The 12,500-nt window shown below is 44.3% G+C and overlaps 2 protein-coding genes across 10 annotated transcripts in view; one reads left to right on the forward strand and one right to left on the reverse strand.

Annotated features, from left to right (window-relative positions):
• The window catches only part of LOC123520718 (ligand of Numb protein X 2-like), a 157,465-nt gene that overhangs the window by 98,088 nt on the left and 46,877 nt on the right, over positions 1-12,500 (forward strand). Inside the window, exon 1 of one of the 8 annotated variants that reach the window (XM_045283258.1) lies at positions 3,094-3,482. The exons of the other annotated variants lie outside the window; for them this stretch is intronic. The gene's annotated coding sequence lies outside the window, so the exon portion shown is untranslated. Of the gene's footprint in view, positions 1-3,093; positions 3,483-12,500 lie in introns of those variants that run through there. 8 annotated transcript variants of the gene reach the window in all.
• Positions 11,448-12,500, reverse strand: part of LOC123520720 (nucleoporin GLE1-like) — a 14,798-nt gene continuing 13,745 nt past the window's right edge. For both annotated transcript variants that reach the window (XM_045283270.1, XM_045283269.1), the window contains one exon: positions 11,448-12,500. This exon is cut by the window's right edge and continues 1,712 nt beyond it. The gene's annotated coding sequence lies outside the window, so the exon portion shown is untranslated.

A 12,500-nucleotide genomic window follows, 5' to 3' on the forward strand; every position in this document is an offset into this window, starting at 1 on the left:
TCTCTCTCTCTCTCTCTCTCTCTCTCTCTCTCTCTCTCATATGGCGGCGAGGCTCGTGAACCATCTCGCCTCTTAGCCACCAGATGCCTTCCTCTAATCGCCCGTGAGAAGCAAAGCCACATTCACTTCATTTCTGCCTCGTGTCCCCTACTTTCCTTTGACCTGCCTTGCTTGCCTCTCTCTTGCCTCGAGCACGTCCCCTGTAACGGATGGTGGAATTGGGTTAAGTTAAGGGAGTCGCCTACACACATCCCTAACCCTTGCCTGTCCCTTCCTGTCCCTGAGCGCAGCCTTCCTATTCCTGAAGGCGGCGTGGCGTGCATGTCTTGGTAAGCCGGTGAGGAAAGGAGAGAGAGGGTGGCTTCCTGCACGTCCACATTCATGCGTGTCTCCTCGGGAACGGCTGCTGGCTGACTTCTGCTGGTGGTGATGGTGTTAGTGGTGTTGTTGGGTGCGGAGACCTTCTTGTTTTGCGTATGCGTGTGTTATTTCTATTGTGTGTGTGGTAGGGTTTGATGTGATGTTTTTTCTTGCACATCTGGCATCGCAGTGTGATGGTAGTGGCGGCGATGGTGGTGCTGGTAGTGGTGTGGCGCGGCAGTTGTGGTGTACTGGCGGCGACGTAATGGTGACACATTGCTGTCTTCCCTTGTCGGGCGCATATCCCTGTCGGTGTTACGCGCTGCTTGGTTTCCTGCAAAGAGAGAGAGAGAGAGAGAGAGAGAGAGAACAAATATTTCAGCGCGAGCAAATATTTCACTGGAGGTTCCACCGTTGAAAGGTTGAGCGATTGTTGGTTATTTTTGTTTTCATTATTTGTTTGCAGCGTTGGAATAAGGGAGGGGAATAACGGTCGGCAGCTTATGTGACAAAACTGCTGGAGGAAGGGCGGGAGGATAGAGTTGGAGGAAGAGGATCTGGATTTAGGGGAAGGGAGCACAAAGACAATGTTGATGAAAAGGAAGGAAGTGGCAAAAAACGGGATAAGAATTAAGGGAAAAATAAGGGAAGATGGAAATTACATCAGTGGTTTGTGAGGCGCAGTAGAGGGAGTGGAGGGGAGTGGAGGCGAGATGACGTTGATGAGAGTGGAGTGGCGGAAAGGACATAATTATCCGCTTGTCTTCACGTTTCTTAATTGCTCACCGCCACCGTTCACAACTTGATATTAATGGTCTGGCTTTCATTTACCTGTTCGTTATAATAGGTAGGCGTTTTATGTTGTTTATCATTTGTTTTCTCACCTTTAGATGTTAACCTTTCCCTCCTCCTTTTATCCTCTTCGTAATCTTATATTCTCTTTTTTTATATCTCTATCTCTAACTCTAACTCTATCACCATCTTAATATATGCCTAATTCTTTATGTATATATTCCTCCTAACCCATTTTATTATTTTCTTTCCTCTTTAGGCCTGGCTATAACTTGACTTCTCTTTCGTTTTCCTCTTTCTTTTCCTTCTTCTCTTTTGTTTCTATTTTCTAAACTTGTGTCTCCTTTTCTTGTATTTTTTAATCTCTCTCATTTTGGTCTTTCCCTTGTGTGTCTCCCATTTTAACCAGTTCCTCTCCATTCTCCTTTCTCTTTCACATCCATCTACAGTGTCTCCTCCCTCTTACTGTATCTCCCTTCCTCATTCCTTCCTCCCTCCCTTTTACAGCTGGCGGGATGTTCGCTTATCTTTGTGACGTCACTGCCTGCCATTACTGTTTTTGCTCTGTCCAAACATCTTTCTTTTCCTCCCTCTGTTCCCCTGTTCCTCTCCTCTCCTCCCCTCCCTCTCTTCCTCTCCCTGCATTCCTCGCGGCCACTCTTTCGTTCCATTTCTCTCGTCTCCAAACTAATATCTGGCAGTGGAAGAAGGTGACAAAGAAGGCAATGAACGAAGAGAGGAGGAAGACAAGGAGGGAGAGAAAGAGCTGGAGGTGGGGGGTAACGAGAAAGTAAAGGAGGGGGAAAGAAGAGCTGGTGGTAGTGGTGGTGGTGGTAGTGGTGGTAGCAGCAGTAATATAATCAAGTATGGAAATATACGGCGTCCGTCCTTGGCCCCAAAATAGCAAAGATAAACAGTGTGCAGCTAATGGAGGAGCGGGATTAGGAGTAAGGGGAGACGTGGCAGCAAGAGGAACAGACGACTAAGACGACGAAGGTGATAAAAGGAAAAGTTATTGGGACTTGGAAGAATCATTAAGGACAGATCTATACTTACCCTTAGTAAATTATTATCCTTACCTCTATTATCTGTACTCCTCTCCTCCTCTTCTTTCATTCTTCATTATCCCTTGTTCCTTTTCTCTCCCCTTCCTTTCCTTTCTTCCTTCCCTCCTTCCTTCCTCCTGAATATCTACTGTCTATAACTGAGCCTCTGATAAGAGGTGAGTTCGCATTAGTCAGTTGAGTGCTGGGCAGGGGAAGAGAGGGGAAAGAGGAGGAGGAGGATGAGGATGAGGAAATAGAAGAAAGAAGAAGAAGAGGAAGAAGAGAGAGAGAGAGAGAGAGAGAGAGAGAGATAAAAGAAGAGAGAAATATGATCCACGAGCCTTTACATCTTGAGAGAGAGAGAGAGAGAGAGAGAGAGAGAGAGAGAGAGAGAGAGAGAGAGAGAGAGAGAGAGAAAGTTATAATCAAACCCCGTAGCCGTCACCTTCTATATGCCAAGGAGGATAATTTAGTTCCGTTTGTTTACATTAACCCGAAAAAAACTAAGGGAGGAGGAGGAGGAGGAGGAGGAGGAGGAGGAGGAGATAGCTGGTGTGTGAGTAGTAAAAAGAGGATTGCTTGATCTTCTCGTCCTTTCATGTCACTAAGCAAGTATTTATCGTCTTTCCTCCTCTTCGTTTCCTTTTCTCTGGTATGTCTCTTGTTTTTCTTCTTGGTCTTTCTTTTTATTCGTCTTCCAGAAAACATGGAGGGTTGGTGGCGGATCGACAGGCTGGTAATGGCACAAAGATGTTCAAACAGTTGGTGGTGTTTTGTTCCCAAATGGTGAGGCGTGAGTGGAGGGTATGTTAGGCACAGGGGAAGGCTGGCAGGGGGCGGCGGCTCAGGGGAGGGAGGCACCAAGTGGTAGGCTGGCAGGGCAGGTGTGGTGGGGAGGAGATGTGGGCATGAGGTCTGGCCAATCAGTTCTGCCTTACACCCCGCTGTGACCACCATCACCCACCACCACCTCCTCCTCCTCACCCTGATTCTTCTTCCTCTTCCTCTTCCACCTCCCCCCCAACTTATTCAGTACACCCCAGTCGCCCTTCCCACTCCGCCCTTCCTCCCGCCGAGAACCCTCATCTCTCTTCTCATCAGTCACCCCTTCGTCCTCCTTCGACCTATTTTTCTTTCTCCTCTCCCTCTTCTTACGGACGAGGCTCAAGATGCCCAGAGGGACAGAACAGCACGCCGTGGCGGTGACTTACGCCATCCTGGTGGTGCTGCTGCTCATTCTATACATCCTCTATACGAGTCTGGTGTCGCCACTTCGCTAGCCAGGTATGGTTCGCCCCAGTCGCTGCTCCCTCCAGCTTATTGTTGCATTTCCCTCTGTATCTCTCTCCCTTCCTGCCTCAGGTGTTTGTGGCCCTTCATGGTCTCGTACCTGTCTCAGTAATTTGTCTTTCTTCCCTTTATACCTGGACTGCTTTTTCTGGAGTAAGATCTTCATTAATTAGGCATGTTCTTTGAGTCCTCTCTTGTCTCATGTTTTCGTACAGCCATTGACTCTCTCTCTCTCTCTCTCTCTCTCTCTCTCTCTCTCTCTCTCTCTCTCTCTCTCTCTCTCTCTCTCTCTCTCTCTCTCTCTCTCTCTCTCTCTCTCTCTCTCTCTCTCTCTCTCTCTCTCTCTCTCTCTCTCTCTCTCTCTCTCTCTCTCTCTCTCTCTCTCTCTCTCTCTCTCTCTCTCTCTCTCTCTCTCTCTCTCTCTCTCTCTCTCTCTCTCTCTCTCTCTCTCTCTCTCTCACACCTCCCTTAACAAGATACATCTCCGTCCCACCAGGTGTTCCTTCCCTCCGGCTGGTTGGGCTTCACCTCTCCGCTAACTAGATGCAGCCCTCACTTCCACACTTCATCCTGCACCCTGCCCTCCATCCCCGCACTAACTAGATGCATCCTCTCACCTTTCTTGCCTGCATCGTTTCTTCTCCAGGTGCGTCGCGGCTCAAAGTCACCCAGTCCTCTACTCTATATCCAGGTGTTGTCTTCTAAACAAGTGCTTGCCCGACAAATCCCCAAGATCGCCACCCACCTCTGTTTCAGCTCCACTCTTCATACATCCTCTTCTTCGCCCACTTCTCCACTCCTCCTCCTCCTCCTCCTCCTCCTCCTCCTCCTCCTCCTCCTCCTCCTCCTCCTCCTCCTCCTCCTCCTCCTCCTCCTCCTCCTCCCCATTCTTTTATTCTCAAGTGTTTCTCTCTCTCTCTCTCTCTCTCTCTCTCTCTCTCTCTCTCTCTCTCTCTCTCTCTCTCTCTCTCTCTCTCTCTCTCTCTCTCTCTCTCTCTCTCTCTCTCTCTCTCTCTCTCTCTCTCTCTCTCTCTCTCTCTCTCTCTCTCTCTCTCTCTCTCTCTCTCTCTCTCTCTCTCTCTCTCTCTCTCTCTCTCTCTCTCTCTCTCTCTCTCTCTCTCTCTCTCCACATATCTAATTTGCTGTTTTTCAGTGTCCTCCATCTCCTTCACTCCCCTTCGCCCTTTCGTTATCCAGAACCTTATTATTATTAATAGTACCGTGTAGTTGCTGTTGTCATCGTTGTCACCACCACCGTCACCACCAAGAATCACAGGAACGTTATTATTTTTTTTTTTCATCTGTTTACGTGATTTTTGTTTTGTTTTGTATGTTAACATTTTGTTCTTTCTTTTCAGGTTTGTGATGAGTCGTACATTTAACACGTATCGGCAGTTGCGTGAGTATTGTGTGTGTTTGTGTGTGTGTGTGGGGGAGGAGGGGTTGTGAGTGTATGAGAGAGAGAGAGAGAGAGAGAGAGAGAGAGAGAGAGAGAGAGAGAGAGAGAGAGAGAGAGAGAGAGAGAGAGCCCATAATGAATACACAAATCCTTCACAATTAGCTTGCATATATTTTTCTATCAGGGCAAACAATAATATAATGATACGGGCCATTGTGTGTGTGTGTGTGTGTGTGTGTTTGGGTATATAGTAGCGCACAGGTTTGCGTGGCGGTCGTTTGTCATGATTACGGTAATGAACAATAACCGGCTTAATTACACTTAGGCTATTAATTAGCGACGATAGCCTATTCACTGTATGGATCACGTGAGATGTGTGCCACGTCTAATTGGTGCAAAGTTAGTCCCGGGGTGCTCGATTGTTGAGAGAGAGAGAGAGAGAGAGAGAGAGAGAGAGAGAGAGAGAGAGAGAGAGAGAGAGAGAGAGAGAGAGAGAAACTTAGTTTAACTTCCCTTTCCTTTCTCTGTCGCTATCTCAAAAAAAAAATACATTCAGGAAATACTATTGCTAAAGAAAAAGAATAAGAAAAATGGTGATATATATGAAAGAGAGAGAGAGAGAGAGAGAGAGAGAGAGAGAGAGAGAGAGAGAGAGAGAGAGAGAATATGGATGTGCACGTGCGTGTTTTCGAAGCGAAGGAGAGAAGTGTGAAAAAAAATATTAGACATTCTTTATAGGGTCGCAAACTGACGCGTTACCTTCTCTCATCCTCCTCCTCTTCCTCCTTCTCGATGCTTTATACCTGCGAGAGGAGGAGCGATAATTCTTGAATCAACACCCCAATGGAACACATAAGCCCGCAGGTGTTGCAATAATCCCGATCTCTGCGTGTTGTACTGTAAGCTCCACGCACCTTAAGCACCATTTCCACGCACATTATCCCCTTACTACTTACTGTTTCCACAAGTGTTAGGCGGCAGTTAATATCTTACGAGGTCGTTGTAATAAAACTTTTCATAATTCGCGCAACTTTTGAGAGTGGTTGGTTGGGGGGAGGGGTGTTACGAGGACGTCTTTCCTGCTGGCGTCAGGGAAATAGCTCAGCCCCGTGTGAATATTGCTGGGTCCTCGTCAGAATGCGTAAGGTAAAGGGGTAGGTTAGTGTGGGGGATAATGGAAGGGTTGCGTTAGAAGAGGGCATTGGGAAAACTCGTTCTTATTATTAGGGTTCCTGGTAATAAAGAAACATTGGTACTGAGTGCATTGTAAAGGTGGATGTAGTATAAAAAACTAATAATAATGTTCTTGGTAGTGTGTGTGTGTGTGTGTGTGTGTGTGTGTGTGTGTGTGTGTGTGTGTGTGTGTGTGTTTCTTAGATGAGGCAAGAAAAGAGGAGGAGAAGAAAGAAGGCAGGAAGGAAGGAAGGAAAAGAAGCAACACAAGAAGAATCGATTAGTGAGCAGAAAAAATAAAATAAAGAAGTATAGAAATGAGGAAGCTCAGGAAGAGTTCAGAAAGAGGGAAAAAAGGGACTTAGGATGAGGAGAAAAGATTGAATTAAAGAGAAGAGTGATTGCGTTGAGGTGTTTTAGGAGCCGGTGGGTCGTCGTCACGCTGGAGTCGCTTGGTAATGTTGGTGCATCAGCGTTGACTTGGCAGTGGAGGATGGGAAAAGGCACAGCGGGTTGGGATAGAGGTGCTGATAGAGGCTCTGGACAGGACAGAATCAGCCTTAAAGATTCCAGGGGTCATTAGTTTTCCCCCCCACTCTTCTTAATGTCTTGTAATTCCGCCCCGTCTCTCTCCATCTTTAAATTTCTTCCGCGTTACCCTTTTTCGTTATTTATCGCCTCGTTTCTAACTCGTTATTGAATCGAGCCTGTCCTCCACCTGCCAGAGACATACCTGTCGGTCTACATGAATATTTAGATCTATACAAAAGAGGCAGGGAAATGTATATGGTAGAGGGGACCAGTTAATTACCTCAAGGTGTATGAGACAGGTGAGGTGGCTTGAGTGTCACCCCTATTATCCTGTTTTTTACAGCATGTTTCTCTCTAGCGCCTTATCCGCTGTTGTGCTGCTGCGTCTCTGCTGATACTAAACAGAGGAGCTATTGAGGAGCTGAGATGCTTTGTGTTGTGCTTTGGCCCGTTTTCAGAAATGCTCGCCACGATTATTTTGAAAGACCATCGAGATCATTAGTGGGATGCTCACAAGAGCGTCCCTTGTTAATGATATAGAAATCATGTTACTCTATAACTAGAATAATTGAAAACTCTTAAGATCTCTTTTGACATCAACGAAAACCTTTTGAAAATATTCGAGGTAAGGCTCAGAAGTGTTTCACAATATGGTGCTTAGGATGGGGATGGTGAAGAGGACTCGTGGGACGCCTCATATTAGTGGGAATTACTGGGAATTACGCGGAAAGGAAGCATTCATTCAGGAAAGGCTTAGCAGAAAAGGATCATGCCTGGAGTAGATTTGCAGGATACATGTGCAGTGAGAATTTGAGGAGTGGAGAAAGGAAAGGATAAAAACAAGAAGCGAGACTGGCTTGTAAGGAATTACTTTGACTGGCGGATGGCTGGCTTTCAGAGGGGATGTACGTGTTCTCTCCCTCCTCCCTGGTAGTTTCATTATATTTTCCTCTGTAGTTAGTGCACGCCACCGCCGCCGCTGCTGCTTCTGGGAGACTCGCTTACACGTTTCCGGCTCTCTTTCCTCCAGTATTGATGATGGAGGGTCTTGCAGGTGATGTAGACTTGCCTCCCACTGACTTTTATTGACTGGGATGAGGAACGACCAGCACCCATCGTTGCTCGCTTTCTGGGTACATCCAGGCGTTGGGGGATGAGGGGGAGGCACTCAGTCCTTCCGGGATGATGGGTGGTCTTGCCTGCGGCCTCTCGGGGATATGTATCACTTGCTATTCCCCTCCTGACACTGATCGCTAGATTGCCTCAACACTAAATACTGGTGTGATCTCTCTATTGATGACGCTCCCTCGATATAGTATTATTGTATTCCTCGCACTCAAGTCGTATTAAGTTGTGGTAGGAAACTTCGCCTGCCGCATCAGGACTGGACAGAATAAGTGGAAATAAGCACAGGTATATACTCTGACAAGTGGAAGGCTGACGATTTTATATATATATATATATATATATATATATATATATATATATATATATATATATATATATATATATATATATATATATATATATATATATATATATATATATATATATATATGTGTGTGTGTGTGTGTGTGTGTGTATGTGTGTGTGTGTGTGTGTGTGTGTGTGTGAGGGGGGGTGATCTTATGCCTCCTGGTTTGTCGTTACTTGCCAGCTTTTAGGCACTGTTGCTTTTTCAGTGGCAGTATTACTTGTAGTGCGGCATCGTTTTGTTGTCTTTTATCGATGGAATAAGTTCGTAGTTCTGGTGTTAATGGTCATTGCTGTTTTGAAGGCAGGTCTTGTTCTAGTGTTTATATGAGGCAACATTATTTTATTGACTTTTTATGGTGAATTCGCAGTTTCAGTGTTAATGGCCATCGCTGTCTCGTTCTATGGAAAACTGTTCATGTTGTTACAAAAGGAAATTAAACCTTATGTACTGTACTTTTTATAATAGTGGGTGCCATACAACTTTGTCCTTAAATGTGTTTTATATTTTGTTCCCAAAATGTGAAAGACGAGCACTTAGGAGTGTGGAGTAAGGAAAGAAGGAAGACACCATACCAGAATCAGGATGTTCTGGGTCCTGAGGCAGTGCGAGGGGCTGCAATGTCCCAGCAGGAGGGGAGCGGTGAAGGAAACTGTCATAATGTAGGCACACCCCTCTCTTCCTCCTTGCGGAATGACCTACAACGCACAGTTCTTATTCGCCTGGAAGATAACTCCAGAAATTACATTCATCCCTGCACGTATTGTAACTTGGAGAGCATCAAGATAACGTTATGAGCTGGAGTTCTGTGATGACGTCGCGAAGATAACCAGACTGGCGTTATTCTCTCTCATCGCGGCGGCTGTCACAGGAGTGCGGGCAGATGGTAGCAGGACGGGGGGTGGTGAGGGCCGGTCCTGTGTGCACGTCATGCCCTCTCATTTGCATTTGTTGTTAGCGACCCTTGCATGTGTTCCCCGCTGGTGTCTGGACGCGGCGGTGGCTGTGCAGTGGAAAGCCTCACACCTCCACACGCATGATGTTGTAGCGACGTAGTGCACGAGGGTGGAAACCGTTTCTTTAATGTGAGAGGAAACCTTATTTCACGTGAAGCGAGGCAGCGTTAATTACTGTGGGGGCGCAGGATGCTGGAAGGAAGCTTTATCACTACATTTTTCTCCCGTCTCTCTCTCTCTCTCTCTCTCTCTCTCTCTCTCTCTCTCTCTCTCTCTCTCTCTCTCTCTCTCTCTCTCTCTCTCTCTCTCTCTCTCTCTCTCTCTCTCTCTCTCTCTCTCTCTCTCTCTCTCTCTCTCTCTCGTCTACTTTGCCTTACTCCCTTTCTGTGTTTTCCTTTTCTTTGTATTCTGCTTCCCTGTTGTGTGTTGTACGGCACAAAACTCATCAGAAATGCTTGCCCTCGACAGGCCGGTAAAACAAAACTACCAAAATATCCTGCCATTTAGTGAAGGTATATGAAAAGCGAAAGAAATAAAAGGGAACAGCTGGTCCATTGGTTAACAGAAACGGCCCGGCTAAAAGAATATGCCGAATATTAACCAGGGGCCTTCATCCCCTTCATCCCACGTTTGCATGCCGGTCCAGTATAGGGCGAGCATTTAAGCTGGGAATGTTTAGGCTTCGGTTCGGAATAGGAAGATTCGTTGCCATCTGTGTTGTATTCGGCGCCGCTAGGATTTCATCTGTTCTCTCCGCTTATATATATATATATATATATATATATATATATATATATATATATATATATATATATATATATATATATATATATATATATATATATATATATATATATATATATATATATATATATATATATATATATATATATATATATATATATATATATATATATATATATATATATATATATATATATATATATATATATATATATATATATATATGGCGGAAATATTTTAAATACTGTCAAGTTCCCTTGTATATTATTTTTGGTGATAATAGTAAATACCTCTCTCTCCGTAACACACGGACACACGCACACACGCACGCACGCACACACACGCACGCACGCACACACGCACACGCACACACGCGATGTCTCGGTAAGCTGCGAGATTCTGGGAACAATTTCTCATGTCGATAAAGGTAAAGAATTCCAGTTTTTTTTTTTTTTTGTGATGCGTAACTTGGATAACGAAGTAAAACATACGCTCCACTTTGATTATATATTGTGATGAAATGCTCGGTACTTGGACGGACATTTAATCCTTCTGTGTGTTTTTTTTCATTATTTTTTGTTTGTCAATGTATCGTTCACTTGTACAGTGTGTAGATCTTTAAGGAGTAGGTGGATATAGCCAAGCCGTCTTTAAGTTTTCTTAATTGTGTTTCCTCGCAAAAGAACTTTCTTATAATAATGTTAAAGTTGATTATGTTTCTTAATTTCATTTTCTTCGGCAAGAGTACTTTTTACCTCTCTGAATGGCTGGGTCCTTCCTGAGTATGTCTGGTCCAAGAACAAAAATTTATTGGAGCAGTGGTGTGTGCCACAGGATACCGGATCTTGCTCTCCGCTTCCCCCATCTCACGAGAAACTGCCCATTCGTCCGGTTTCTCGCCATGTGTTTTTGTAAACCTTGTGGCGATTCGTGGTTGATCCAACACACCCACCGACACGCCACCACCTTGTAACAGAGGAATTATACATATAAGAGGATATTTTATCTTTCCTTTCATCTCTATTAAAAAATCTTAGAAAGATCCTATCGTGGCAGTATTGGACTCATGTCGCTTTCTTCCCTTTGTATTATTGAGACATACAAACGCTGAAGAGTGAAAGATAGCGTAGATTACATAGAGGAAGCGGATTCAGGAGGATAAGGAAATGGTGGTTATTTGAGGACTGAATTACCGCGATAGCTGTGAAGTCAAGGGATTTAGTATGTTCACTCGCTGTTCTTTAGTGCGAGTATACTTAATAGAAATTTCCATAATATCGGGTCAGTCATCGTGGAACTAAATTATCTGCTGTAATAACCTAACTCATGACGAGCTCTGGGCTCCAGTCCAGCAAATTCATCTGACCTGGGAAATAGTTGTGCCTTAAATTTCAGGGGACGTAGGAATAGAAAGCCTGCAGTTTCATAGTGTTTCGTCAGAGGGGGTTATAGTAGTAGAAGTAGCGTGTGCCTGAAAGATGCACAAGATACAACCAGAATGTCATATAATGCTCTTTTTTTTTACTGCGCTACCAATGAATAAGATTTATTGCAGCACGCATTCCAGCTGTGTAACGAAACATGTCCATATAATTCGCTAAGTATAGCACGTAACATTACACGATGTATGATACTGACCACAGAATGGACGGTGTACCCAGGTATGTAGGAAATGACGGACCGAAACGGATGTGGTATGTAATTTGGTTTATAGGGAATGACAACCAGATATACAAAAGTAAGAACCCAGAGCTGAGATCATTGGCATGCTCCTGTCAGCTGTACACTTTAATACCAAAGTACCAATTTAGTATTATTCTGGGCATAATAAATTATTTTATTAAGCTTAAGATATTTTGTAATGGTAGGGCTAGAAATTCATTACTTTACACAAAAGTTTTAATTAAGGTATGGTAACAGTCTATTGAAAATCATTGCAGTGAAAATTGGCAAGTATTACGACCGTTCCTATGAACTGAGTTTTAAATAGTAGAAGTCTGAAGGAAAACGCTAACTTCATTTCCATACATAACTGTGCACGCTGGCATGAAATGTGGAAATTGTCTGTAATGGAGAACAGAGTCAAACACGTGAAGGTTGAGAAGCAAGAGGAATACGTCAAGTTAGTGGAGGAGGAGGAGGAATGTAGTGTTGAATGTAGTGACTTCAAAGGGTCACTACATTCAACAGATGGTGGAAAGCACGGCTGCCACCAGGAGATACACTTCGTACTTATTACAATTATGCGGGATACATTACATAGTTCTTTTTTTCCGTGTCATAAATTAGGGCCAGTTAAGAATACCGGAGAACAACATTAAAGAGATTCTGCCGTATTACTAGAGGCGTTTGCGGGTGTGCCTCCCTCAGCACAGCACAGCGCATCATAGCATAGCTTAAGAAAAGAACACCACAAGTAGTTCTCTACTTAAGAAAAACAGCTGAGAAAGACAGTTAAAAAAAAAAATAGGTAAAGAGGGAATAGTAACTTTTAATGAGGAACAGCGAAAAAAGAAAGGAGAGGCAAAGTCGGTCTCTTCTCCACTAATATGCAAAGAAATACAGACAAACTAAGAATACACTAAATTGAAAATACCCATGCATACGACGAACGAAGAGAGAGAGAGAGAGAGAGAGAGAGAGAGAGAGAGAGAGAGAGAGAGAGAGAGAGAGAGAGAGAGAGAGAGAGAGAGAGAGAGAGAGAGAGAGCGCCCATTTAGTAATATTCCGCTGAC

The sequence above is a fragment of the Portunus trituberculatus genome, chromosome 47 (genome assembly GCF_017591435.1).
Source record: "Portunus trituberculatus isolate SZX2019 chromosome 47, ASM1759143v1, whole genome shotgun sequence".
Taxonomy (NCBI): domain Eukaryota; kingdom Metazoa; phylum Arthropoda; class Malacostraca; order Decapoda; family Portunidae; genus Portunus; species Portunus trituberculatus.